This window comes from Equus caballus, chromosome 10 (assembly GCF_041296265.1).
Source record: "Equus caballus isolate H_3958 breed thoroughbred chromosome 10, TB-T2T, whole genome shotgun sequence".
Lineage (NCBI taxonomy): Eukaryota > Metazoa > Chordata > Mammalia > Perissodactyla > Equidae > Equus > Equus caballus.
The window spans coordinates 69,556,727-69,582,981 of NC_091693.1; the positions used below are offsets into that span (position 1 = coordinate 69,556,727).

The 26,255-nt window shown below is 36.8% G+C and overlaps 2 long non-coding RNA genes across 2 annotated transcripts; one reads left to right on the top strand and one right to left on the bottom strand.

Moving 5' to 3' along the window:
* Positions 1–749: 749 nt before the first annotated feature.
* LOC138916009 (uncharacterized) lies at positions 750–8,542 on the bottom strand. The gene is made up of 3 exons (XR_011422623.1): positions 8,402–8,542; positions 3,790–3,828; positions 750–845 (listed from the first exon to the last, which is right to left on the bottom strand). It is a non-coding gene; the product is annotated as an uncharacterized lncRNA (long non-coding RNA).
* Positions 8,543–13,050: 4,508 nt separating this feature from the next.
* Positions 13,051–25,986, top strand: LOC138916008 (uncharacterized). Its single transcript, XR_011422622.1, has 3 exons — positions 13,051–13,216; positions 22,740–22,793; positions 24,420–25,986. It is a non-coding gene; the product is annotated as an uncharacterized lncRNA (long non-coding RNA).
* The last annotated feature ends 269 nt before the right edge of the window (positions 25,987–26,255 follow it).

The window sequence follows — 26,255 nt, forward strand, 5'->3', positions numbered from 1 at the left end:
ATGGCATCTAATATAGATAGCTACATGCTCTGATCTTCTAAATTAAATTCTGATTTTATATAATCCTTTATTGTCACTAGTCGCTAGTCCAGGAATTATTAACCATTTTTGTGAAACGGACCTCTTTGTAGTCTGTGAAGCCCTTGACTCCTTCTCAGAATAATTTTCATCAAACTCCAATATTCACTTGTTAAATATTATTAATAGGCTTTGCTATCATTTGTGATTCTCAGCAGGAAGACAGTGATAGGTACTAGCTATTTATAGACAAACACAGGTTTTGTAAATGCTTTTCCACAGCAGAAGCTCCTCACGCCCAAGAGCAGTACTGACCACCCTTGTTACCTAGCAACACCGTTTTATCACAGACAACCTGATAGTCCATTGAATTGGAAGAGAAGTTGAGAATGGAAAGTATAGTAGTTACTCGTCTAGATTGAGAGTTGCCTGGTTTTCTATAACTTGTTGTGAAAATACTGGCTTTGGAGTATTTTTTCTTGTTTATAACCATTAACACAGTAGAAGTAAGGATATCGGTAGACTGCTGTATCTATCTATCTATTTATAGGCAGGAAGGATGGCAGGTGGCCTGAGGCAAACGCTTGGAGTACTTAGCCTATGCAGGTTCAGGCAGAGTCAAAAATAATCATTTGAAAAGTGTTTCAAGGAGTCAAGCTTCAAATTTTCTCTTCTATCATAAAATTTAATTATATTTTGAAGCAATCTGCTCACCTATAACTGAGACACCAGAAAACATTTCCTTTTCTTTCTTTCCTTTTTTTCCCTTTGTCACAGATGTTTCTCCAGTCTCTTGGTTAGTCGGTCATCTTTATCCACGCATAATGCTACATGCGAAAAAATGGGGGGTGGGGATGAGTAATTAAACTCCTGGCCCATTTTTCTTCATTTTCTCCCTCTTCCCCTTTCACAATGAGCCAGGTAAGAGGAGGAGATCAGTGAATCCTAAGAAGCGTATGCACGACACCAGTTCAGGAAAGCACGTTGTCTTTGATAAAAACTTACCCTGGGTTCTAATTTCAGTAAAATAGTTTCAGGGAGGATCCACTTGCATCTACCAGCCCACTCTGTTTCATTGTGGTATTTTATACTATTTAACGGTATCCCATAATTTGGCCTTCAGAATCTTGGAAGTCTGTCTCTCATGTACCCCCACCCCCTTTCATTCCCACCTTATATTGTTCTTTTGCACCATAATCACTTTATTGACTCCAAAGGTTTGCGTTTTTTCATTCTCCTCTTCTCAAATTCCTTTTTACCCTCACTTTATATTAAGTGAGTGTATAAGACTTATAAAACCACCGTGCGATGTGTTTTCCTAGCGCAGTTTGAAAGTTGTCTCTGAATCTTCTAGTATCCCCAAAGTGCACCTACATTTTATATTACATGCAATATAAAAGTTGGACTTAGAAACTAGAGGGGCCATTTGATCCATGGTTTGATGAATCTGTCACAATGAGCTGTGCAATGCTGAGTCTCCACAGCCCGGCTAATCCACAGCCATGCCACGTTATACTTGAAAGAAAGTATGTGACCCTACAGAATACGGGTTTTCATTTAAAACCCCATGGTACTTCCTATTGACCTTGAAAGATCAGTTTACAGTTGTTTTAAATCTGGCCACAAAACCTTATTGGTTGGTTTCCTTTTGGTATTGAGTTTCTCTCTCTTTCTCTCTCTCTCTCTCTCTCTCTCCTCCCTCTGTCTCTCTCACACACACACCCCACCACCGTCACCACCAACAACAATTTTCTTTGCTAATTTTCTATTTATGACCGTTGCTTTAAAATCTTCAATACTTCCATATATTTATTTTCTAATCAGTCTTGAAATGTTTAGAAATAAAAGTATAGCATTCTTTGTTGGTTTTCTGTCTTTGTATTTCTCCTTGCCACACGTTTTCTATTACTTTAGTTTTAAATCTTTATTTTGTCTTCATAAATTTCTGTTATTTATTTTTGCCAGGCTGTAGCCAAACTGTAAAATTTCCATCAATTTTTTTACCCCCAAATCATGACAAACTCTTTTAAATAACATTCTTGTAATATGAGTTCTTCATTCTATTTTAAAATGCAAATATTTCCCTTGTTTATTGAAAAGAATTCGACTTTGAGCCTATCACCACCTAAGTATTTTTCTAAGAGCATTTTCAGCAAAGGGCACTCAGCTGAAGGAACTAATAATTACATTGTGTGCTAAATGTTGTTAGAAATTTTGTTACTTAATCCTGTCAAGATATATTTATCTGTTGCTCATACTTCTAAAAAATAGACTGAAAAGTCGTAGGATTACAAAACTGTATTGTTGCTTGAGGATTCGTAATTGCTATTTTATTTGGATAGGTAGGCAAATTAGCTACAATCATGTTAACTGTCCAATTTCACCTTGTTAGTATCTTTTCTCTTTATTTCTGAATCTATTTGGGGATATAGTTTATGTAAGAATTTGTAATATTATTGGATTATTTTAAATGCATGCATTTTCTTTGTAAAGCACTGGATGCTGCAACAAATTCATCTTCATCTATTCTCCGCTTTTGATTTACATTTGGCTTCTCTTCACCCATTGGTTTACTGGGCTTCTGTGAGTGTAATAACACTCAAGTCCTAAGGTCCTCTATATTATGATTAGTTTTTGTATTTCATTACTTAAATTTTGCTCTTTGAAGGTTCACAGGTACTTTTGGTCTTCAGACCATGTCAAGAACAAGAAAAAGCCTGTTCATTATACACATATTTAAGGTACATCAATTCACGTCAAAGGAGATAATGTTCCTTAAAATATCTGATGGATAAGGTAACAAGTTTTGGGTTCTACGGCACGCCAGGAAGGAGCTCTATTTTATCTCTTCCAGTGTTAGATATTAATTTATTTTTGCTTTGCTTGACATCCTCCCCCACCACACCCCCTGCTTTTTTTTTCTTTAAAGGAAACTTAGGAAAAGGAATGAGACTGAATTTGATTTTAACTTAAACCTTACCAAAACCAACAATAAAAATCCCAACGAAGTCTAGTGAAAATGCTCATCAGTTTCTCCTGCATCTGAGCAGTGGTCAGTTTCCTTTTCCACATCAATTTAGGCCATCCGCTCCAGCCAGGCTAATCTCCTTGCTGACTTGATAGTCATCGTGGACATGCCTGTTAGACCAGCAACTTTTTGTTTTTGCAAGCTACTTTTAAAAATTAGTATTTTAGTAGGAACCACCAAACAAGTCAGCAATAATGACTACATAATCACTCTTGGCTCAGTGCATCTTTAGAAAAATCTAGCTATTTCTTCTTACTCAGTTGTCTTCTGCACTGCCACCGTTTGAATGGAACCATTTACCTCCCTGATCATTGTGTCTTCTATTTCAGAAAGCAAAGTTTTCACAAATTGAGAAAAAAGCAGCCGTTCCTTTTTGTTAACTTGACATTGAGCCACACCTCTAACATCCTTCATACACTGTTCAGCTACTCGTCACCTCTGCTCAGCTCAACATCCCATCCAACAGTCATCATCAAAGCCTATATTTTTCAGCAACAATAAATTTAACAAATTGTTCACAATTTGATGGTGCATCTACAAAAAGTTCCTGGCATACACTCTGTTATCCTCCCCCAAAATAATATCCTTTTCCACTCCCCATGAGAATTCTATCCATCATGAAAGGTTTAGTTAAGGCCCAGCCTCCCTCACTTAGGGCTCCTTTACCGCCACATCCTGCATTATTTCTTATTCTGACGTGTATCAGTGAACTTACAGTCAATGACAATCACTTTATTACTTACTTCATATCTTTATATCTCTCCAGCTGAATTCTAAGGCACCTAGAAGTCAGAGAAAATGACAAAATTTTTTATCACCTCAGTGAACATATTTTCAACAAATACTTTTGAATGGTTATGTGCTTAACTAGAAATGTAATGAAAAGACCATAGAAATGGGGATTGGAAAAGCTAAATTCTATTTGAAATTTTCCAATAATTGATTGGACGATCTAGGACAAATATGATTGTTTATATCTCTGAGTCTCTGTTTTCTCATAAACAAAAGGAGAGATTTGGGTCTCTTTCAGCTCTATGATTTTTTTGAAGTGATAAATGGGCAAAGTGAATGGGGGAATGAGTAAAGTTAAAGATTGCCAGTAGTCAGAGATAATCGAAATATTTATGAGACATTTTGTGTTATCACATTCTGAGGGTGATTTCCAACTTTAAACATTAAAAACAAATATTTTAGTTGCTGCTTATGAGAGTGAGCTAGGATATAGTAAATTCAGAAGATTCATACAACTTCTAGTGGTATGATATTGGGCTATAGACTTACCCTCTTTGAGCCTCAATTTTTTCCTATGTAAATAGAGAATTATAATACCTAGTTAATAGGTTGGTCACATTATTAAAAGAAGTATTTATGAAATAAGTTTGTAAATATAAGTTAGTTGCACAAGCAGTAAAACTAATATTTTCTATATAAATGACATACATACACAGTTTCTCATTTTTTGATCAAAAGTTTCTTGTTATTTAACCAGCTTTATTTCTTTTATTCCCAAGCCTGTTTAGACTAATTATATTTTGGATAGCTTTCGTAAAGTCTTAGAACCATGAATTTTCAGGGCCAACATCATCAACAAAAAGATAAATACACCTTGCCTATATTTGAAAATGAATATCTTGCATTTATTTTTCTGTACTTCATTGAGAACAGGATGTTGATGGCTATCATCTAAAATACACCAATAAATTTATGTAATCTTATTCATGGAAGATAAAGATTGAACTTTTAACATTTCTGGGTTATAGTAAGAAAATTGTCTGAGTGAAATTGTTATTTTAACCTATTGGTGTACGTTTGGGGTTCATATAGCATTTTGGCTTTAATTGATAATTGATTTTTATTCCTTCTCTGTGGAATGTCTCTAAAAATATCTGGTACATTTAGACATTTGTTTAATAACACTTATTCTCATATTGCTATTTTTTTCTATAACAATCTCTGATAAATTAAGTCTAATATTTATGACTTATCAGTCCTTTCTAGAGCAGGGAATATTTACAGATAACCTCACAGGATGGAGTCTATTTAGCTAACACTGTGCTCTAAAATTTTTTTGGCATTAATATGATTTGTCATATACAAGTGTAAAAATAATTTCTTCTCTTTTTGTGCAAGAATACATATATCTCATACTTGAAGGAAGATGAAAATGAGGCTAAGTGTCACAAAGAGAATTGTACAGATCACTACGCCCCTCTGTCACCTCCACTGGGTATGTTTGATCAAATGAGGAAGACAGTTTATGGAAACTGACCACACTTATTCTTGAAACTTAAAACCGACAAGCATTTTCAACATCACAGTGTGGTTTCCCAGCTCATCCTGAACTAAAAATGCAGATAGCTGGTGAGAAGAGTTAGCAAATAGTAAAAGACAAAGCACAAGTCTGTTGGTATACCACCCAATTCTCTCGGAGGTAGGGGAAAAAAAGCAAAAACCAGCTTCCTGCACAGGAAAAGAAGTTCTAAATAGAACAAGATGCTTCCTCCCCGAAAACACTGACGTTCACTTACAAGCACTGAAAGTGAGGAAATAGATTTAAAGCATCAGTTTCTTTGAACATTAAAGGACAGAAAACTCAAAAGGCTCAAACTTCTTGCTTTTATCCCATTCTTTTCTCCCATCTGGATTTTGAGAACATTCTTTACCAAAGACATAAATAAAATTGAATTACTATTCAATTCCTTTATGCTCATGAAAAAGTCTGGAGGAAATTTACACCAACTAAAGGGAAATCAACACATAACCAGTTGAAATGCGGAAAAACTAAGATACAATTTTTAACTGATCATTCTTCATTTAACATTTATAAAGAGACCACTATGTATATTATAAGCATTGCATTTGCTTCTAACTTCAAGATGAACCAGACATGTCCTTGCCCTCCAGGAACCCATGAACTAGGACAAGAGAGGAGTACAGAAAAATAACAAAACAATGAATACAATGAGTTCCATGGGAAAGGTTTACACTAAATTCTCTACACATCCGTGTGCCTATATCTATTTTGATCAGTGTTGGTACACACGTAGATACAGAAAAACTTCCCACTTAACAAGAGTAATTTTAGCTACATTTAGCAATTAGCCATGTGGGCATGGAGCAAGGGCACAGGAAAGCGGATAAAGTATGTCCTTGATGGTCTGAAACAATTAAGAATTAGGCCTAGAATAAAATAGCCCAGTAGTTTGAGTGGGGATGAGGGGGAAAATAAGATTTTAATCAGAAAGCAAAATCAAAGCTATAATTATGGCAAAATTCAGTCATTTTATTAGTTAGGGATTGTTATGGGCTGCAGCATGTCCCCCTCCAAATTCATATCTTGCAGGCCTAACCCCCAGCACCTCAGAATGTGACCGTGCTTAGGAAGAAAGCCTTTAGAGAGGTGATTAACTTAAATGACATTGTCAGGATGGGCCTTAATTCAACATGACTGGTGTCCTTACAACAAGAGGCAATGAAGACACAGACATGCGCAGAGGAAAGACTATATAAAGACACAAGGAGGAGACAGCCATCTGTAAGCTAAGGAAAGAGGCCTCAGAAGAAACCAATCCTGTTGACACCTTAATATTGGACTTCCAGCCTCCAGAACTGTGAGAAAATAAATGCCTGATGTTTAAGCCGCCAGTCTGTGCTACTTTGTTAGGGCAGCCCTAGCAAACTAAGGTAGGAATAATTTATTCAATTTCTGAATTAGGAGTTTCTTGATTTTTCCTTCTCAGTCCCAATTTCCTTTAAGCTTGCATTTACCCAGAAACCACAGGATTTAAAAAAATACATAGTATTAGGGTAAAATGAACTTAACTTCTACATGTCCTCTGCTTTTTTCCCAGGCTAAAATCAGGCTATGCTAATTATTTTCTCCTAGAGTTATGGATGGAATAATGCCTATTTGGAAGCAGCATGCTTTCCAAGAGTACACTATCTTCTTGTGGGGAAACTATGTCATCGTTAAAGGCTCTGGCAAGCGTTGAAGGAAGATAACGTGAGGAGTAAAGGTTAAAATGAAGTTGATTCTTTAGCTATTATTTTACGCAACTCTGCAATTAATTAATATATAAGCTCTGAAGAGACAGTCTTCTGTGCTCTGAAAAAGTTCTCCTTAGGTTTAGCTGGGGCCCTTCTTTGGAAAAAGACGTGGAGCCCAGGTTCTGCCCAGGTTCATAACCAGGGAAGTGGAGTGAGCATAATGAATCTCAGCAGGAACGGTCTCAGGGGACCAGCTGCATATACTTACGAGCTCCTCCCCACAGCTGGGAAGCTCTGCTCAGTCACTTCCAAGTCTTGCATATTATTTCCACTATGATTACAAGTCAGGTTATTAAATCCTTGTGTTTGGAGTGTTACAGCAGCAAGACAACTCTCTGGGAGCACGTAGACGGTAAATAATACTTGCTGACATTTCAGATGCCCTCGGTGTTTTCTGCCTCTATGGTCTTGAGACAATGTTCCGCCCCAGCCCTTGCCATGGTGACCTGCCCACATGGACTCTGATCACCTTCATGCTACTGCTCAAATTTCTGTCTCCTACCTGGAGGCTTTCCTGTTGATGCTGAAACACAAGACACAGCAGCACCAGGCAGGCCCACCGCACAGCAGCAAACACGGAAGTAGACAAGAATAAGGCCCCTGAGGTGAACCAATATGAGACAGGGGCTGTCAGATAAATTCTTTTCCTTCCCCTACCTGGTAAGACTGCCCTGAGAATTGGTCATTTGTATGTCCTCTCAGAAGGCGTTCCCAAGAAATTCAGCAATCCATTGCACTTGATGCCAGCTAGTGATCAGCTTGATGACAAAGCCTTGGAGGGTGTCTCCCTTCCCTGCCTCTCTCGCCTTTCCCCTCATTCCTGCTCCTGAAGCTGGGATTATAAACCTTTATTTCAGGCTTTCCTTCCTGCATGACCCAGGCTAAGACAGAAGGTAAGAGAAAAGGCTGCTCTTTCTTGACCTAGCTGGCATTATATGCTCCAAAAATGAGAACGCAAAGAGATCATTTAATTACTGATTTCAAATATATGTCAATTTATTTCCTTTATCAAAGTCCTAGAAGGCTGCCATAGTCTTTTGATGTGTTAACTTGGCTAGCCTGAACTACATTCCCCAGAACGCCTTCTCTAATGTTTCCAGATAGAGTGGGCTACAAGGGATAGTCTCTCATGAGGATTGGAAGACAGAAGGAAGACAGTCACCATTTTGTGGGTATGCAAGATAGACTTGAAAAGACAAGCCTAGAAGGAAGAAGGTCATTTAGGAAACTATTGCTATAGTAAAATTAAGAGTAAAGAAGTATCTGAACTATAGCAATGGGACTAGGAATGGTTACAGATTGACTTACAGTGATGGGCCTTCATCTTTGCTTGATCACTGGGTAGACAAGAGAGGAGGTCAAAGCTTCTGTTGGTGCTACAGAAGAAGGTGTTGCCAAGGTTTTGGCTTTGGTGTCAGAGTAGAATATGTTGTCACCAACTGAAACAGACTTCAAGGAAAAGGGTCAGTTGAAAGATGGTGCTGAGAAAATGAGTTCACTTTTTAAATTTTTTATTTGGAGGTACCTTTAGAACATCTAATTGGAGCAGTAAAAAAGGCAATTGGACATAAGGCCTTAAACTCATGTAAATGGCCTTGACTAGACACATAGATTTTAGAGCCATTTTCATATAATTAATCTTTGAAAACATGAAATTAGACAATTTCTGTCATAAAGAGTACAAAGTGAAAAGAACAGCTGCTGAAGAGGAAGCCTCCAGCAATATCAACTTTGGAAAGGCTGGTGGAAAAAATCCATTAAGGGGGAAAAAGCAGAGATAGGAAAAGGCTGAAAAGAGTGTGCTGTTTTTAAATACAAGTGGAAGAAAGTTTTCAGGATTAGATACTGTTGAGCAGAGTCAAATGCAGTTGGAAAGTATAGTAAGATAAAGATTGGAAATGTCATTTGTAATTTGGACCTCATAAAGTGAAATTTCAAAAATCTAGTGAGAGCAAAAGCTATCTTGCAGTGGTATCATAAGTGTATGAGAGGTAAGAAACCAGAATTTTGAGATGTTCAGAGAAGAGGAAGTGAATAGGGAATTAAAGAAGTATTTAGGATTTTTTAAAAATTTTTTTGTGTGTGAGGAAGACTGGCCCTGAGCTAACATCTGTTGCCAATCTTCCACTTTCTTGAGGAAGATTGCCTCTGAGCTACTATCTGTGCCAATCTTCCTCTATTTTATGTGGGATGCTGCCACAACATGGTCTGATGAGCGGTGCTAGGTCTGCTCCTGGGATCTGAACCAGCAAACCCCCGGCTGCCGAAACAGAGTGCACCAACTTAACCACTACGCCACCTGGCCGGCCCCTGTATCATTTTTTTTTAATCCACACTTACGGGTTGAAGAAAAGATCCTAGGATAAAAGAGGTAATCTAAAGATAGAGAATTAAGGAAGCAATTGAGGCAGCATGGTCTTGGTGAAGAAAGGAGAAGGTAGATAAATTGGTGTGCGAGTAGCAGAAAAGTGACGAGGAATGAATGGAATTGGAAAATGCAAGGAGATCCAATCTAAAGCATTCAACATTCTCATGGAAGAAGAAAAGAACAATCTACAGAGAATGGGAGGGGAACTGAGGGAGGTGAAGGGGGAGAAGACAAAAGTTGATGTAAAGCCTTAAGAAAAGTGGTAAAAATTTGAAAAAGACATCGAGGAAAATAGAATTGAGCTAACCAAGTGTGTCAGACATTGTTAGTGTCCACAAATATCCATCTTGTCCTCCACATTTCCTGAGCATTCATTCATCTAAGGGCTCATATGAGCAGAAGTGATGTGTCATGTCCAGTCTAAGGCAGTTTAGAGTGGGTACCTGCTCCCTGCTCTCTCTTCTCTGCCTGTGAAAACCTTAAAGGTCATGGGTTCCAAATGGAAAAGCTATAAGTTGTAAAGGGCTGTCAAGTGTTATCAGAGTAAATCAGCAGAAAATAAGCCTTATTGTCTTAAGCTGCTGAGATTTGGGGATTTATTTGTTATGGCAGCATAGGCAAGCCTATCATCAATAATGAACCAAGAATAATTGAAAGGTTGCTACCAGGATTATAGATCAGGATTTGCAGAACTGGTATGTGTAATCGATTGATTTTTTAGCTCTCTATCCTTAGGAGATAAAGAAGGCAAGGCTAGAGTTACTGGTGTCAAATGGGAGGTGTGGGGGGAGGAAAGAAGAGACAGATGATTAAGCAGTAAGGAAGGCTGATATGCTGGGGGAAAATGTATTAGGGAACATGAGTCTCTTTTAGCTTGAAAACTGGGTATATTGGAGAAGTTTGAGTGAGACTGAAGAGTGGAAGAATGTAGTCATAGAGTAGAAAGATAAATTTATGAATTTCAGGGTAGACCATTTCTAGGTGACGGATAAGTCCTTTAATTTTCCCCAGGCACTGTGGAGTGGAGCTGGTGCGGAGTGGAGATGAAAGTTAGAATGGCTCAGAAAGTCTCCAGGGGAATTGTTGCCTGGCTCATCTACATGCAAGTTGAAACAATATGAAAGAATTAAAGTTCTGATTTAATTGCTCAAAATTTATCCTTAAATCACTAAGGTAAAATATTCACAAATGTCATTGTTAATCCACTTTTTTGTTCATATTTTCTGTCACATAATTCTCTTACTTAGAGGAAATGGAAATGCCTTATAGACTTTTCACTGAAGTAACACTATCATAGGGCAGGTAGAAGTGACCACTATTTATCCAGCTCCTCAATTTTCACGTGACAATTAAATCAATAAACAAATATATTTGAATACCTGAATTTAACCTCTAATAAATTCTAATAAGAAAGATACATACGGTACACTGAAAATGTGAGTTTAAATTTGCATTTTATTTTCAAGGAAGGTTAGCCCTAATTAACTGAATTGCAATGCTACCACTGCATAAAGTAATTACTTTAGGTACAAAAGAAACTTTATTAACATAAATCCACTTAATTTTATAAATCGGACTTTTGCATTTGTTTACTGAATAGTTCATTTTATTAGCTGATTCAGACTATATTTAACTGAGTTTTCAAGTTTCATAGTTTGTGATCTAAAAACTGTTTCTTCTGTATTTTGATATGCAATCTTAATATGATTATAATACGTTTTAATAGATAAACCTTGGCATCAAGAGAGGAATCATAATGCCCATTTCTAAAGTTATACAAAAGACCATGAGAAAAGAAGGAATTTTAATGAAGAAGTACTTTACAGAACATGTGAAAATTGCTTAATAAATTCAGTCTCAGTTAATCCGTGCCCATAGGCCATATGGAAAATGTTGCACTAAGTGAGGGATGCAGCCAGCACATCCTGAGAGGACTCAGAGAGCACGCCATATGAAGTGAGGGAGACGTACCTCGACTTTCCCACAACCTACCCAACAAATCAATTTGACCTCTATTAGTTTTCTATTGCTGCTGTAACAGCCACAACCTCATTGGTTTAAAAGAACACACATTTATTATCCTACAGTTCTGTAGGGCAGAAGCCTGACACGGGTCTTCGTGGGCTATAACCAAGGTGTTGGCAGGGCTGTGCTCCTCCTGCAGGCTCTGGGGGTGAATCTGTTTCCTTGCATTTTCTGTCTTCCAGAGGCGACCACACTTCTTAGCTCACAGCCTCCTTCCTCCATCTCAGAGCCAGCAAAAGTGAGTTGAGTTCTTCTCACACTGCATCTCTTTGACCTCCTCTTCTGTTTCCCTCATTAACTTTTTTTTTGCTGAGGAAGATTCATCCTGTGCTAACATCTGTTACCATTCGTTCCAATCTTTGTCTTTTTTTTTTTTTTTTGCTTGAGGAAGATTAGCCCTGAGGTAACATCTGTGCCAGTCTTCCTCTATTTTGTATGTGGGTCACTGACACAGCATGGCTGACGAGTGGGGTAGGACTGTGCCTGGAACCCCGGGCCTCTGAGGTAGGACATGCCAAACTTAACCGCTAGGCCAGGGGGCTGGCCTCTCCCTCGTTCACTTTTAAATCCTTGTGATTACATTGGGACCACCTGGATAATCCAGGATCACTTATTTTAAGGCCAGCGAATGATTAGCAACCTTACTTCCATCTGCTACCTTAATTCACTTTTGCCGTCTAACTGAGCATCTTCCCAGGTTCCAGGGATTGGTACCTGAGATCTTAAAGGCATCATTATTCTGCCAAGTACACCATCAATTTTAAATTCAGGATGCCTAACACATTTTTCCCTGTTTCTAGGTGGGCTCCTCCAACCCATTGTCTTCATTGCACCCAAGTTGAAATTTTTCTGAAATTCTTTTTCCAAGAATTTTTGGTAAAGAGCAGCCCCCCTTGTACTAGAATGGCTCCAGTGTCCATCACCTCCGCCCTGAGGGCGACTGCTAAAGTGGCAGAGGCTGCAGAAGCTGACCTGGGGATCACAGCCAGTCCTCTGCACCCAGAAACCTTCATACAGTTCCCCAAAGCTGTGAAGTGGCCCCTGCCCCATATCAATGAGCTAAAAACATTAGTTATAAAGAAGAAAGTTGTTTTGGTGTTGCTGGAGGCAAGCTCAGATTGGAAGAGCAGAGAGTCCTTGAATCAAATCTCGTTTCTTTCATCAGCCTAAACAAATGTCCACTACTATGGCTAACTTTACTCCTGTGAATTTGTTTATTTGTCAATTTTCAGGAAATGTTTGAAGTAACTTCACCTCTCTGTGACCCAATGATGTGAAGGAGGAGGGGGAAAAAGAGGGAGAAAAAAACGTTTGGAAATTTTTAAAAAATTAAACAGAAAAAAATAGCTCTTCTTTGATATATCTAGAGAAAGTGGCCCCTCCCCGTCTCTTGCCTCGTTTTCATGAAGTTTTAGCAACTTAAAAGCAAGAGGGGAAGGCATTAGCAGGATAAAGTGTATTTCATTTGCAAAAACCTCTGGGAAACGGATCATTTCTCAGCAATGTGAGTACTCTCTCTGTGTACTACCACAATGGGCAAAAGTCGGTCATTCTATCCCTGGTTAGAACTATTTCCTGTCATTCTCCCCCAGTTTAAGGGATATAAAATATGCTCCTGTGTTGGATGCACTCACCTTCTACCACTAAACTGGAAAAAAAGCCAAGAGAACCTGTGACTATGCAAACAAAGGAGTACTTTTCTTCTCACACTTCCACTTACAAATAACGAGGTTTGTTTTCAATTTTATTTTTCTTCTTGGTGGTTAAGAGCAGCTGCTATAAAGTAACTTCATGCTTGGGGAGGTGGCTCAGCAGGGTTGTGGGGACAGTGAGTGACTCACTGAAGCCCAGGAATAAAGAAATGACAATAGAATAACTTAACAGAAGAAAAGATGAAGGCAGGAAGGTAAGAGACAAGCTGGTTTTTAAAGTAAAAACTAGTTTGGACGTTTGGGCTGAAAAATTAATTTACAGTGAAGAGCATAGAATGAAAATAAAATCGGAACAGGGAAAAGAATGCTAAGAATTAAGCAAGATTCAGTAATGTTTGATGGCCTGTCAACTCTCAAATGAAAAGCAGGTGTCCCCTCTCTTAACCCACTTCTGCAAAGACTCAGTGTTTCTAAAAGGAAAGAAAGACAGGCTTCGATCACAACTAAGATTACCTAGATGACATTGGATGTATGCATTTTCTACTTTTGTTTTCCAGTTGCCCTGACTGCATCTGTAAAGGATTTCAGCCAACTTTGCTTCCCAAATAAGCTTTCTTTGGTGCACCATCTCTAAACACCAGAAAACTTTGCAACTTGAGTATTGCAACTTAAATATGCCAAAAAACTTTTAGAAGGGTAACCCTTTCTCCATGAAAAGTGAGCTGAAATCTATCCTCTTATATTTTAATAGAAAACATAAATATCAAGAAAGTCCAAAAGGAAAATAACTAAAATTCCATAGGTTACTTAGGTTTTTATCATTAAAAACTGGGTCAGTGTCATGGAGAAATTGCATTTAAGAGTGGCCCTACTTTTGTATACAGAGACAAACTTAATGGAGAATAATTTTCTTAACTGTTTAATATTGTCATCAAATACAATCCATTTAGATTACTCTTTACTTTGTAAATAATAGAGCTTTAGATATAATCCTAAATTGTAAACAGAGCTATCTATTGTTCTCTATATATTTTAATTAAATATAAGGAAAAGAAAATGGAAGCATTAGTTTTCTTCAAAGACTTTACGCGTCTGGAGCGAGATTATCTTCAAACTTTGTGATCAAACTTTGTGATTACTTGTTTATCTATGTTTTTAACTATCTCCTAGTTACTATCCAAAATTATGTAGTTTTCTACGTTGCCTCATCTCTGATCACAAAGTCACATTTTAAAACTTTTAGACTAAGGATCCTGGTTCCCCTTCTGAGATGCAGCATTCGCATGAGAAACTGCCACTTATTATTGGAACTTTAAACTACATCATTTGAAAGTCCATTGAGAGTAGAAATCTAATTAGCCAGGACCCCCGTGGCCGGAGCTGCCGGAAGCCCTCAGCCTCTTCCTGGCAAGGTGCTGAGAGGAGAGCGAGAGCTCAGGGCGCAGCTGGGAAAGGTTAGCCCAGCCACAGCGTCCCCAGAGGCACAGACCCCTGGTGAAGAGAGGGTTGAGGGAAGCATGCCACGGAGCTTGCTCGGGGCAGCAGGGTCACATATGTGGCACCCATCATGCAGCACCTGTGACAGCATTGCTTGTCCAGTCCATATGAAAATAAGCAACTCCAATTTCTCCTCTTTCTGTTGAGAAGAGAAATAATGGGACAATTGTACATTGTTTTCTATGAGATGATGATATCATTGAAAAATGCTATATGTGTTTTATTCACATAGTTTACACACTGATTCATTGCACAGAGGTCAAGGAAACCAGCAGTCAGAATACTTTCTCTCTGGATTAAAATAGTATGGCTCAGGAAGGGGAAAAGGAGCGAGAAAAATCGTAGAAAAAAGAACTTTAGAATCTCTTTCTTCGGAAGACTTTTATTTCTTCTGAAATGTATGTGTAAACTGTACATGTATTTTTACATGAAATGCATGTGTGTGTATATATATATATATATATACTTAATTTATATATAGACATATATTATATACACACACACATAAATGTGTGTGTATATATGTATGTATATATTCAATTTTTTAATAACCTTTTAAGAAAAGGTCATTTGTGAATTTGGTATTTTCCTTTAGTTGATGGGCTTCCATCCTTCCTTCCTATTTGGCAGGAGTTCCCTACTGTGCGCCATTTTGTTGAAAGGCAATGGTCTGCCTCCCACAACAAACACCAGAAGGGCAATATACGCATATTTCCTTGCAACAGCTAATCAGATGCCCCCAACCAGGTCTGTCTCCTGTGTGAATGTCTCAGACAATGAAGAACAAGAAGAATACTTTCAACGCTGCAGTAGAGACGATGTCCTTAGAGCCTCACAAGACCTAGCCTTACTGTTTCTGCTAAAAGATAGCCACTGGCTTCTAGCTTTCCGGCTCTAAGCAGCTCTGCTGGAGGCAAGCCTACTTCCCAGCCTCCCATTCATTCTGTGGCCCCACATGCCCTTTTAATAATACTTACCTTTGGCTTATGCAAATCAGAATTGGTTTCCACTTTTTACAACCAATTGCATTGTAGACCTTGGAAATGCTGAGAATAGATTCAGTCTTAATCTTGCCTTCGAAGATCTTCTCTCCTCAAAATAAATTCATAAAACTATCAAATTGGTATATTTATATAAAGGGGCTATGGCATTAGATAACAATAACTTCTGTACCCTTAGAAAAGTTCTCCCAACAAAATAAGAACATTTTGGGTTTGAAATTAGGAGGAAGTTGAAACTTGGTTCTCCCTATATCTGGAAACTTGAAACCTACTATATTTTTCCTTTATAAGAATAACTCAATAAAAATGTTAAATGATATTGTAGTAACATGAACATGTTTTTATAAATTATGTAAAGAGAAGCTAATTTACTGTTGAGCTGGTATTTTTCATCTACAAGGTCATTCCAACTACCTTTAACATCATACGTCATGAACTGAAGAAACATAGGGTGTTCTATCAGAAGTAGTCACCAAAACCACTAAAAATCATAATGCCTCCCAATACTGTGGATAGATCTAGCGTTAGGAATCATTCTATGTTTTAAGTTGTCATGAAATACAAAAGAGTATTTTCTAGAATTTTTTAAAATAGCATTTTTATTTCAAAAATATTTTTGGAAAAATTCAACTGTGTAGTAGGAATTTTAAAATTGCTGTTATGGCTGTAACTGAGGAGGAGCATAATAAATAAGGTCAAGTCACTCTAGCCAAAGTTCTTGGTCAAGAATTTTACATAATGAAGTGAAAATGATTTTATTAAAAGAGAGGGCCCAGTCCACAGGATCATAAAACCTTTTACAGTGCACAGTTATAAACATACACCTGCATGCACTGATAACTTCTTAACAGAATTATTTGCAAAAAGATAATAAAAAGTTAACTGATTTTCTGTAAAACCCAGAACTACTTTGAGAAACCTTTATCAATAATCATTATATTAAAAATAATTAATACTATCTTGTTTTCCTGCACATTCCTCAGCTAAGCCTTGTTAGTAGGTAGGATATGAAAAGGCAGTGGCATCTCTGAAGGGAAGTCTCAATGAAACCTTCTAAATGGCAGGATTGTAGAACAGATTTAACAAATATATGGGGAACTGGAATCAGAAATTTGTGATAATAACATTGTCTCCTTTTATGTTTCTAAAAGCTTTGAAAGAGAAGATAATGGATGGACTATAGAATGTGTAAACTTTAAAGTGCATGAAGTTCTATAGAGAATATCAAACAATGGGCTCTGCTGGTAAAAAGCGCAAGCAACATAAAAGCAAAATGGGAGATACTGATGTGTAAACAACAACACATTGCTGCAATTTTGTCTGCCGTGATTGTCAAAAGTAGTTTCTTATAGATACTAAGAATTTGCACACTCTCTAAAAGGTGTATATAAAAAGGTTTAAAAGATGCAAAGGAGGGGGCTGGCCTGGTGGTGTAGTGGTTAAGTTCATGAGCTCTGCTTTGGCAGCCCCGGATTCAGGAGTTCAGATCGTGGGCACAGACCAACACACCGCTCATCAACTCATGCTATGGCAGCAACCCACACACAAAATAGAGGAAGATTGGCATGGATGTTAGCTCAAGGACAATCTTCCTCAAGCAAAAAGAGGAAGGTTGTCAACAGATGTTAGTTCAGGGCCAATCTTCCTCACCAAAAAATAAAAAAAGATGCAAAGGATAAATTGAGGTTCTTAGAAAGAAAAAAACAAGAAAGCCAGCCCTAATGGCCAAGTGGTTAAAATTTGGGCACACTGCTTCAGCAGCCCAGGTTTGGTTCCCAGCGTGGAACCCACACCAGTGGTCTGTCAGAAGCCATGCTGTGGCAGCAGCTCACACAGAACCAGAAGAACTTACAATTATACACAACTAAGGGATTTTGGGGGGCAAAAAAGAAGAAAGAAGGAGGAAGATTGGCAACAGATGTTAGCTTAGGGCAAATCTTCCTCTGCAAACAAAACAAAACACCCTGTTGATTAAAAAAAAAACCCAAGAAACATATAGTACCTCAAAATATGGTCATCACCACTTTTAGAAGCATGCATTGTCTCTCCTTGTTGCCACCATCTACAAACTTCCCAGCTACAAGGCATTAAGTTCTTCAAAGGACTCCAGTCTGCTCCACTTGTTTTTTCCAAAATACCGTGATTAAATCCAACAACCTATATCAGCACCCAAGCAGATGAATTCTGATGGAGAAAACCACACAGTGAAGACCACTCCTTTTCCTTGAAAGTTAGGATCATGAAATTTCAAATGGATATTTACTCATCTCAGTAATCCTACCATACTTTCCAGGTAGAGTCCTTTTGCTACTCTCTGCTGTATTTACTATTTATTTCACGTCTTTTCCTCACTCCTATATATAGCCTGGAGGTTAGGATCACAGGTTCCATGGGCTAGCAAAGAGGTACAACAATTGGATCTCTCACACTTAGCACGTGGAAGTGTAGTTGATTCAAAATTGTTTGGCTCTATCCACTAAAGCAATTCTACTTCCAGGCACATTCCCAAGAAAAAAAATGTATATACCAAAATACACATGCAAGAACAATCATAGCAGTTTAATTCAAGATGACCAGAGACTAGAAAGCAACCCAAATAGCCATCAACAGCAAAGCAAAAAAATATGTGGTGTATTTACACACAGCAATGGAAAAGAGCAATGGCTGATGCATGTACCAACACAGATGGGAGCCAGAGGCATGAGACTATTTGCCATTGGATTCATTCCATTTGCACAAAGTTCCAAATCAGCAAAAACTTATCGATGGTAATAGAAGTCAGAGTGGTGATAGAAGTCTGAGTAAGTGGGTAGTAACTCGGAAAGACACATGGAAACCTTGCAGAGTGCTGGAATGGTTCTATTTCTTTTTCTGGATGGTGGTTACATGGACGTGTGCATGTGGGAAAATTCATTGAGCTGTGCGCTTGGGAATGACACGTTTTTGTATTTCACTTTACGTATTTTTTTAAAAACTTTTTATTTTGAAACAGGTATAGATTCACAGGAGGTTGTAAAAAAATGTAGAGGCGAATCATGTCCATCCTTTCCCCAGCGTCCCTCAAAGTTCACATCTCACACAACTATAATAGAATATCAAAACCAAGACATTGAGATTAGTACAATTGCTAGAGCTTATTCAGATGTCAAAGGTTATTATGTACTCTTTTATGTACATAGCTTAATGCAATTTTATTAACGTGTAGCCTTGTATAACTACCATCATAATCGAGAAAGTCAACTATTCTATCAACACAAGATTACCTTGTGCTAGCCATCGATAGCACAGACCTCTCTATCTTCTCTCTTGTCCCTAATCCCTGGCAGCTACTAATCTGTTCTCATTCCTCTAATGATGATATTTCACGAATGTAACATGATGGAATCATGGAGTATATATCTTTTGAGATTGGCTTTCTTACTCAGCATAATTCCTTGAGGTTCACCCAAGTTGCTGTGTGTCCCAACAGTTTGTTCCTTTTTATTGCTCAGTGCTGAATCCATGGTGTGGCTATACCACAGTTCGTTTAACCATTCACCTGCTGAAAGCCATTTGAGCTGTTTCCAGTTTGGGGCTATTATGAATAAAGCTGCTACAAACATTCATGAGCAGGTTTCTGCATGAAAATAAGTCTTCACTTCTCTGGGCTAAATGCCCAAGAGTGCAATTTCTGAGGTTTAAGATAAGTCCATTTATAGTTTTGAAAGGAACTGCCAGACTATTTCCCAGAGTATCTGTACCATTTTAAATTCCCAAGAGCAATACATGAGTGATCTAGTTTCTCTACATCCTCACCAGCATTTGATGTTATCACTGTTTTTCATTTTATGCATCCGATAGGTGTGACATTATACTATTAATGTGCATTTCCCTGATGAATAATGATGCTGAACATATTTTCATGTGTTTATTTGTATATCTTCTTTGTTGATACTTTATATATTTTGTACCTCAACACAAATGTAAGGGAAAAAAAATCCTCCTTAAAAAAGGCAAAGATTTCGGGCTCTGAAGGCAGACTGCCTTAGCATGAATACTAGCTCTGGCACTACCGGCTGTGTGAGCTTGGGCAAATTTCTTATCTATATGTCTAATAGAGATGTTGTGGGTATTTAATATATTCATACATTTAAAGCATTTAAAATAATACCTAGTAGATTGTCAGGACAAACAACACGTTAAGAAAAACAAAACTTTCCAGAATCCCCTTTTATTTGTCTCCTCATTCTTAGCTGCTAGCTCAGCTCAAACAAAGAATTATGACACTACTCTAAGTGTAGCAGATATATTAACTAATTTAATGAATCATTACATCCTCACAACAACCTTATAAGGTAGTTCTACACTTTACAGATGAAGAAATGAAGCCACATAGGAACTTGTCCAAGATTAGCAAGTGGTCAGAGGCCAGGCTAAGAGCTGAACCTTGGCTGTCAGCCCCAGAGCGATGCTCTTAACCACAAAGTAATCAAACGGGAGTGGACTCAAGTTACCAACACAAATCTTCCCTCTGCATCTGCACTCATTTACTCTGCATTTCCTTCCTTCACAATAAAATAAGTGCCTCGCGTTTGTCTTAGGTCAATCTCTACAGTTACGCGTGGACCCAATGTCTGTTGCGTGTCCAAGGATTTTACTTCTGTGGTGTTCTACGTCTCTTCCGTATCCTCAGTTCCTCCCTCACACCTGCCTTACCCTCTCTGGCATAGCAACATGCCTCAGCTAGTATTAGCTCTCTTCTACTCTTCTGGTGACCTAATATCCCTCTAGAGCTCCCATCCATTTCTCTCTTCTATTCATAGCAAAATTCCTTAAACAAGTCATTTACACTTGTGGGGTCCACGTCTTCCTGTCTACTTTTAAGACACCCTAGGCGTTTTCTTATTACTCAAAAGAAGAGCTCTGAGAAGGGCTCTAAATATGTTATCAGAGTCACAACAGTCTTTATCTTTCCCAACCATGTATACTATTGAGTCCATTCTCTTTCTCAAAACAGCATTTTTTTAAACTTTCATTTACAACAAAGTTATCTAATTTTCTATACCTCCTTGTCTGCTGCTTTTTGGCTCCTTCTCCCTGGTCCTAACTCTTAAGGAAAGTTTGCCTTGTGTCTCAGTTCTTTTTTCTTCTCTTTTCTGGACTTGACCGTCCCTTAGATGGGCTCATCCAGACCTATGCTTTCAAATATACATATATCCTGATTATTTTTAAATTTATTTCTCCAGCTATAGCCCCTCTACTGAGATCTTGAGTTGTATGTCCAACTGCCTACTTGATGTCTCTACCTAAATATCAAATTGGCAACTTAACCTTGAAATTATTGTTCAGAACTGATCACTTGATTACCACTTGCCCCAGAGATCAAATCTATCCCTCCCCTCGTCATCCTAATCTCTGCTAATGATGCTAAGCCCAAAATTCACAAGTTATTTTTGATTCCTCTCTCTTCCACTTCACTTATATCATCAGCAAAATCTGTTGGCCGCTTTCTAGAAAAAATACTAAATCAAATCACAGATTGCCATCTCCATTGCTACCATGCTAACCCTTGAGATTCAGCAGTACTTCTATATTGGCTTTTAGCCTTGCCTCTCCATAAAGCAGCCAGAGTGATCACTTTAAAGTAGAAATGAGAGTATAAATCTGATTATATTATATACTGGCTTAAAACTCTCCAGTGGCTTCCCATTGCGTTTAAACTAAAGTCAAAACCCTTATCAAGAGACTTGTCATTATCTAAAAAGCCTTATGTGAACTGACTCCTACACATCTCCCTGAATTTAACTTCTCCACTCTCCCCATTATTCACAACTGTCCAGCCACAGTGGCCTTCTAGATGTTCCTTAAACCTGTCTAACCTTTTTCTGTCTGGTGTTCTCTTGCCCCAGGTATTTTCATGACTATTTTCAAGTTTCTGTTCAAATTCCTGCTCTTCAAAGATGCTTTCCCTGACCACCATAATCAAAGTAATTGTCTATCACTCTCTACTAGTCTGTATGTTTATAGTCTCTTCATAGCACTTAGGACCTTAGGTTAACTTGTAATTATCATTTGATTATTAGCTTTTATATTTATTGTCTGTCTTCCCATGCCTGTCTCACCCTCTCTCCTACACAAAGTGATTTTCAAAGTTGCAAGGACTTCATTCACCACTCCATTCCCAATATCCATAATTTGCCTGGCATTTAAAATAGATGCCCTCTATTCTCAAATGATTAGGAGCAGTTGGTAGTAGATTAATGTTTTTAAAGTCTATTAAGATGAGAAAAATACAAATGATATATACATACCATAACATGTAAAAAATGTGCACTCATTCATGTTCTTTTAATGCATGGGCAAATCTTTGGGTGTGGATCCAATGACTGGACTTCCTATAGTCTTTGTGTGTAAACCACACCCATAAAGCACCGTCTGTGACTTCCAGACTGTTAAGGACGAGCAAGCAAACAAGACACTTGTGAATCTCCCTGGATGTAGATTTGTTTAAGATTTTTATGATATTTTCTTCTATATTTTACAATTATCTCATCAAAGCTAATTTAACATATATTTCTTTAGAACTCACCTTATTATTATCAATATTTTCAAAGTTTTCAACTAAGTTTCCATAGAAATTATAACTTTGTTCAGTTGTCACTCATTTCTTATTGGTTTTATGTGATATTAATTGGTTTGTTGTGACATTAACTAAATTATATAATTACAATAATAAGTATAGTTGCCATAAACAGATTTGGGACAACTCAAGGACTACTTGGTTACTCACTGGGGAAATAGCAAAGAGAAGGTTACACTAATACGTCATTTCCCAGCTCTCCTGAGCCTTTAATCCATAGTTAAATAACCTGAGAATAGTCCACAGCTTCTTTTGTCGATGAACTCAATTAATAAAAATCTTATTAAATTTATAATTTTTGGAATTAAGGTTCACATTCCAGTCACAAGCTAAACAGTAAAGATCTATATTTGGCCATCATCAAAAGACCCTTAGGCTTGTTTATACTAACTGTGAAAAATAAGTTTTTCCAAAATAATAGATCTGAGTATTTTGAAACTACAACAAACATCATATATTTAATTAGTTTCTTCTATTTTCTCAGAACCTCAGAAGATATATGAAGCTTTCAATCCAGTTGGAAAGTCAAGACTGACAGGTAAAATATTAACAAATACACCTGGGAGAATCAGACTTTTTTGAAAGACCTACGTAGTTGTCTTCTACAACCTGCATATTTTATAGTATATGATGAAATATTGATGCCACTAAACATTTGAAATAATTATTTTTCAACAAATTACTGTTTATACATAATTCAATCTTATGATATTACTAATTTTCTTTCAAATCAATGAAAATTAAAATATTGTCCATTTGTACCATATATAGAAATTCTGCCAAATTGCCTAGAGTAACACAGCAGACTAATTTCCCTGCTTAAGTATCGGATAAGAGATCATACAAGAGCATCATTGTATACACTGTTTAAAACTCAATACATAGTTCTTTTTGATTCATATATTGTGAATTATTTCATTTAAAACCCTAATTAGTAGCCAGAAAGAGTTATTTAGGAATAGATTTTCCCTAGAATTTATTTTACCACACTGCTAAGAAAAAGACTAAACTTTACGGAAATTGTGGGAAGGGTTCATGTAGATACATTTTTATACAGTTCATTACACAGTTGATGAGGTTTAAACATGCAATACCATTTTTAAGTTTAAAAAACTTATATTTTTATGTATATCACAGAATTACTTTTGTGGGGTGGTGGTGATGACAATTGGAGCGTTTAACAGTGTTTCCAACCATTGGGAAAGTATTAGCTTTAATCTGTAGCAGACTGTTAGGGTATTTGTAGCTCTATCTTTGAAAGCATCTCATTACAAGTTAATGTCATACATACCTCATTAAAGAAATATCATAAGTGAGCTTTCCTATTTATACCAAGCTAAAGAACAATCAACTCTTAGTACCCAAAATGTTCTTGAACTATTTATATTTTTGAGGAAACAATAACTCAAATGACAGAGACATTTTAAAATTTTTCTAAAAGTTATTTCAAGTGAAAATTTTGCTTAATTTCTTGCCAGGTAGGGAAATACAAAGAGAACATTTATTTAAAAGCCAATTAATTATGGGGTGTCAATGAAACACAGTTTGGAGAAGGAAGACACTGCTGTGACCAAAGCTTAATTCATATCCTAGAAGGATCTAAGTTCCCTGAACAGTTTGCAAATCAATTGGTTCACGCTTAAATCTTTGGTACATGAATCTTTAGCTTGAAAGAATATATGTGTACATTTTCATTGTACTCTGATAAAAGTCCTCTGATCATGCTTTTAGCTGATAAACCAATTATAATTATGTCTTCAGAGAATTAATGTCAGCAAATAATATCTGAGACCTCAAGCTAGACATCCTAAAGTTTTGTCACAATGAGACTGTGTCAATGTAGTAGATAAAATTATAATGATTTCCTTTAGGCTAACAATGTAAATTAATTTTAGAAAGGAAATTTGAAATCTTTAGAACTGGAAAGATGGTTATTAGCGAGCTAGTTCAAAGTGTATTTTACAAAAAAAATGGTAAGTACAGAGAGCTTATGAAATTTTCACAAGGTCAAAAAATTAGCTAAAGATAGTTTTCTGAGTCCTGGTTAAATGCTCTGTAACTTTACCACCCAAATGATTGGACAATGGATTAGAAAAACAAGGAAGTCTTAAAACTTGTCAGAAACTTCCCATGGAGTCTTTAACCTGTAAAATTCATTGCCCAGAGTAACCCAGGAATACATGAATGCTTGCAGTAATTGATCAGCATGTACAAAAGAAAGCCAGTGTAGGAAAAAGGCTGAGCGTGTCTGGATATCCTCGAACCAGAACTACCCAAGCTTCCTGAACTGCTGATTTTTCTTTTTACAACGTCAAGCAACAAGCCATACGGATACAGGAGCAGGTGATGCCAAAACTGAATATTTTAAAATAACATTGTCACACAGTCAGATACCTTCTAACCCATTCCCTCACTGCTGTTGGCTTATGAATAATTTCAAGAGTTTGTACATAACTCTGATCAAAATAACCTTATGTTGTGTTGGACCGAAATATTTTAAGTTTAGTCTTAAGAAGTCAAACAATGTAGATACAGTTGACAGCCTCTATATATCCCTCTTCAAAGAAATTTCCCAGTCTCCCTTCTCTAGATGTAACCATCATAGAGAATTTTGTATTTATCGTTTCCATGAACATGTTTATCTTGTATTTTTACCGCAAATCTATTAAACCTGAAAGTGCAGCGTTGGTGTCATAACGTTTATATGATATCTTGAATTGCCGTCTTTAATGGGCCTATTTTTTTAGTTTTATGCTTGTTGATAAATTTTCTAGTTCATTATTTTTCAATGACAATGAAAATGCTATAATTTATTTATTCTGTAGGTAGGTATTTAGGATTTTTCTGGTTTTGCTATTACAAATATTGCTGAAAGGAAAATATGTATATGTTTTATTAGGCATATGTTTGTAAGTTGCTATAGTGGATAAGTCAAGAAATGGAATTTCTGGGTTTTAAGGTATACAAGTCTTAAAAGTTACTGGAAATTGTCAAATTGCTCTCCAAAGTGATTATACCAATTTATACCCTCACCATGATAGATGGGAATTCTTTGCTGACATTCAGTTTTGCCATATTTTTTAAAACTTCGGTCAGTCTAATATATATAATTTTTGTTTTAATTTGCTTTCTATGATTGCCAATAAAATTAAACTTTTTGCATGTTTACGGGTCATTTAGGTTTCTTTTTTTTGTAAATGGTCACATCTTTATTTGCTTTTCATTCAGTTCGTTGTCTTTTTCTTATTCATTTGTAGATGTTCTTCATCTCTTATGGGTCCTAATTCTTTACGAGATATACACATCTATATATGAGATATTTATCCCCAATACCTCTTCCCAATGTGTATAATATAGTATCCTTTGTTAAACAGAAGATTTAAAATGTAATGTACTTCTAGTTGCTGTCTGACTTATGCTTTTAACACCTTTAGAAAATCTTCCTTCCTTGAGGTCATTGTTGTATATCTTTATATTTGTTTGTAAATGCTGGCAAGATTTGTGGTTTGGTCTCTCATCCATCTGAAAGTTATTTTTGTATATATTTATTAAACAGGTCATCTTCCTCCTCTAGTCTGTAATTCCACCTCTGAGATGCAGCTTTTCCATATTTCTACGGGTCTGTCTCAGGACTCTGCTACACTGCTTTGTTTGTTGTGCTCTGTAATATTTTTATAATACGTGTCTTAATTAGGAGAAGTTAACAATAAATGTTGATATTTTGTAGGAGTAATACCTCTCAATGCATACTTTATTCTCTTTTTTCAAAGCAACTTGTCTATTCTTGATATTTGCTCTTCCCCATGAAGTTTAAAATAACCTTAAGTTTTATGCAACAAGTATTTAGTAGATTTTGTAGCAATTCTTGCATTAGCAATGGTTTTTTAATGAATGTAACCTATTTCAAATGCCCAATGCTACAGTACAAAATTTTATCTAGTTTGATATATATATAAATCTGTGAACACTTTTCCACAATCAAGATAAACATTTTCACCAA